Here is a 4,408-nt window from a genome sequence, read left to right as displayed (position 1 = left end):
AACAAAGTAATGTCAACAAGTTTCTAGACTACGTGTTGCCAGCACAACAGTATGAAGGCTAAATAATCAAAAACTTTGAAATTTTTATATCACTATAGAAGATAGGAAATATATAATATGCTCCCATATCATATTAATACTTTCCAGTTTAGAATGACAAGTATTATAAGACTTTATAATATAGGTACTGATAGGATGTTCTAAAATAAAGTAGAGCTTGTAAACTATATTAATATTTGACTATAAACTTAGTTTTCTCTTGTTCATCGAAGCTTTGAAAGACAAATTTATGTGTAATTTTTATTTTATCAAAACTTAAAAACTGTCAGTAAGTTGGCATTACTGATATTATTATTCTACACATTATAACAATGAAATGAAATCTTTATATAGCCCCTTCTTTAAGTCATGATTTTTGTAAAAAAAATTACGTAGTTGGCATATACACTTAAGAACGTTTCTTTCTTAATCTAGGGGGGGATGTATATCTTTCAACTATTCGACTACTATAGTGCCAGTGGCATGACCATGCTGTGGTTTTGTTTCTTTGAATGTTTCGTCATAGCGTGGATATATGGTAATTATTTACTTCATGAACTTTATTCATATGTGTGGTGTAGCAGTTTGTGACCTTGTTGTGGTTTGTTTCTGTGAAGTTTCGTCATAACGTGGATATATGGTAACAATTTACTTCATGAACTTTATTCATATGTGTGTTGTAGCAGTTTGTTATGAATAAAGTTCATGAAGTAAATAGTTACCATATATCCACGTTATGACGAAACTTCACAGAAACAAACCACAACAAGGTCTGTGTGGTGAAGCAGTTTGTGACCTTGTTATGGTTTGTTTCTGTGAAGTTTCGTCATAACGTGGATATACGGTAACTATTTACTTCATGAACTTTATTCATATGTGTGTGGTGAAGCAGTTTGTGACCTTGTTGTGGTTTGTTTCTGTGAAGTTTCGTCATAACGTGGATATATGGTAACTATTTACTTCATGAACTTTATTCATATGAGTGGTGTAGCAGTTTGTGACCTTGTTATGGTTTGTTTCTGTGAAGTTTCGTCATAACGTGGATATATGGTAACTATTTACTTCATGAACTTTATTCATATGTATGTGGTGAGCCAGTTTGAATGTAATAAAAGCCATAATGACTACTTGGTTAGTCAGTGCTTTTTTTGGCATCTTGTTAGTTTTTTTGTATTCTTGTTCATATTTACTTCTGTTAGCAAGTTGTTAAAAGAAACTAGTTTGAAGTCATTTGACTTTAATTTTTGAGACTAGTACACTCTGAAGTCAGTTTGATCTGTTTAGAATATTTTTTGTCAGATTGTGTTTAGATGACCAACTTTTTTTCTTTGTTCAAATGCTACAGTCAAAATAAACATGAAACTGTCGATATTCATAGAGATTCAAATATCAACAGAAATAAACTATATATAAACAGTGGTTATTGGTGGCATTGTAAGTAATACATTGTATTTAAACATTTTTAATATAAAAAACAAACTTATTAATCCTATGAAAACAGGTAGGCTTGACTTTTAATCTGCTCAGACCATGAAGATGTTTGTGACTAAGTAATAGAATTTTAGAATCGATTCATTCAGGGTATTTTATCTCAATCAGGTGTGGACCGTTTCTATGGAAACATCCAAGATATGCTTGGATTTAACATCAACCCCTGGTTACGGTGGTGCTGGTGTTTTTTTACCCCTCTCATGACTACTGTAAGTACAACACTCGGGGTGTTTTACTTATGTAAACACAGGACTAAGCTAGTCCGTGCTTTGTCTTAATAAGGAAATAATGAGTGTATCTTTTTTTATAGAATCATTTTGGAGCAAAGCTAGAAAATAACTGAATAGAATTAGAATAACACGGGAAAATAATGCACTTTCAGGCACGTGCAAAAGCGTTTTCAGACAGATATTTTTACCATGTAACACAATCTTTGGCATCATATAAACATTGCTTTAGTTCGAGTATTAACATAATAGATTTGATCTCCAAAAGAAATTTAAAACATGCTATTTCCACGTGTTTTTGTTTATTATCTAGAATTCATTCTATCTTGATACTCGAGCAAAGTGTAACCGCTAGTCTTGAGTGCAAGGCTACTGAAGTAATTAAACAATTATGATCTTATTCAATGACCCCCATTCTACAGTACTTGACAATTACCAATGTAACGGGCGCCAACCCTCAAGAACGCTTAAAACTGCAAGGGACCATTTCAAAACAAATCCCATAACGTCTCAAATGAAGTATACCTTTCTCAGCCTTGCGCCAGTGGCTATAGCATGACTTATAGTTTCTTCAATAAAGTATTGGTGCTATTGGATAACATATTTTAAATGCGCTATTATAAAAAATACACAATAATGAATTTTGTTTATGAAACATTGATCCTATTTGAAGCCCCCCCCCCCCAGTGGCACAGCGGTATGTCTGCGGACTTACAACGCTAGAATCCGGGTTTCGATACCCGTGGTGGGCAGAGCACAGATAGCCCATTGTGTAGCTTTGTGCTTAATTACAAACAAATCCTATTTGAAGTGTGGCTATTCAATCTATACCTTACGGCAACTAAATTGATATAGATATAGATGTATCAAAACGTATTTGTTATATATATTGTACAGTTGTTGATCTTGTCTAATTCATGTTACTGCATTATTATTCTTACACTGCTGCGGTGTCCTTGTCTTTCCAATGTTTGCCTGTACTCTTTCATAAAGTTTATAATATTTCCGTTTTAAGTTTCGAATGCGAGTTAACGATACAGAACTAACCCGGTTAGGTTTTGGTGTCCATGTTCTGTATTCATTGAGCAAGTTTTGAACTCCCCTCTTGGAGCTGTTTCCATGACGATGTAACAGTCTGCCTGAAGATCGATGACTCAAAGAGAAGAGTTGAAAGCTTTCTCAATAAATATTAAATGTGGAAATGGAAACCTGATTGAGTTATGTTTTATATTTCGGTTATATTTTCATCACCAGAGGTCTTGGTAATTCTCATTTACTAGGTTTCCTTTTGTGTTTAGGGTATTTTCTTCTTCAACTTGATAACCAACAAACCATTGACTTATAACAGAAGTTATCATTATCCTCAGTGGGCTATTGCTTTTGGCTGGATTCTAGCTTTGTCTTCTATGTTATCTGTACCTCTATATGCAATCTACAAGTTCAACTCAATTCGTGGATCTTTCTGTCAGGTATGTTGAAGTTCTGATTTTTAGAATGTGTTCAGAAATTAATTTATCTGCACAAATGAAAGAAAAAGAAAAGTTCATCTGATACTTGCTGGCCAAACTTACTTTTGCATGTTCTAAAAATATTCATTTCCTTGTGAAACTCTAACCTCCTTTAATTATTACTATACAGAATTTTTTTTAAATTGTAACTTTTCCTTCCATTTCTAGAGATGGAAGATACTAACAACGCCCTCTCTTACCCCTAACCTGCAAGGTTATAAGGAAGATATTCCTCTTCAGTGTCCATCGAGCTGTCCTGAAGTCGTCAATGCTTATCCATACTCCATGTGATAGCAATGAAGCGCCCTCAACTTGAAAAGTGATAACTTTCTACAGGTTATGTTTGAGTGAAATCATCAAAAACTGGAGCTGTGCAATGATTCAACAATATACAGAAGACTTTGTTGAAAGCCTAAATGTTTTGCAATCAAGCATTAGTGGGTTAAGAAATTCTGTTTTTTTAATGAAATTATGGAAAGTTTGACTGATGATGATTCAAAATAAATCGTTTGAATATTTAAATATTTTGAGGGAACATACTAAATCGTGGCTTGGGAAATCTGTTTTTGACTTAGAGCCATATTTTTGTCCTAGGACGTTGGTTAACACTTTGGTTATCAACTACTGAACAAGTTGTGGTACTGACATAAATCGTTAAAATGTGTGGCTTTTTATCCAATTAAATTGCATTAATAGAAAAGAATCAACATTACAAACATTTTAGTTCTACAAAATGCAAATTAAGTTTAAGAAAACGTAGGAAAATACACACAACATTTTTATTAATGGTGCTAACATTAGACACTATTTGCAACTTGTGAAATAATGCTCTGCTATTTATGTGATATTATGCAATAGAAACAATACTCTACTATTTGTAAACTATTGTGTAATGGAAACAATACTCAACTATTTGTAAACTATTATGTAATAGAAACAATACTCTACTATTTGTAAACTATTATGCAATAGAAACAATACTCTACTATTTGTAAACTATTATGTAATGGAAACAATACTCTACTATTTGTAAACTATTATGTAATGGAAACAATACTCTACTATTTGTAAACTATTATGTAATGGAAACAATACTCTACTATTTGTAAACTATTATGTAATGGAAACAATACTCTACTATTT

General features: G+C 32.5%; 1 pseudogene; it reads left to right on the top strand.

The window, feature by feature from the left end:
* Positions 1-3,964, top strand: part of LOC106474624 — a 25,805-nt pseudogene extending 21,841 nt beyond the window's left edge.
* Positions 3,965-4,408: the final 444 nt, after the last annotated feature.

This window comes from Limulus polyphemus, unplaced genomic scaffold (genome assembly GCF_000517525.1).
Source record: "Limulus polyphemus unplaced genomic scaffold, Limulus_polyphemus-2.1.2 Scaffold7453, whole genome shotgun sequence".
Lineage (NCBI taxonomy): Eukaryota > Metazoa > Arthropoda > Merostomata > Xiphosura > Limulidae > Limulus > Limulus polyphemus.
This window is presented reverse-complemented; position numbering and strand designations above follow the sequence as displayed.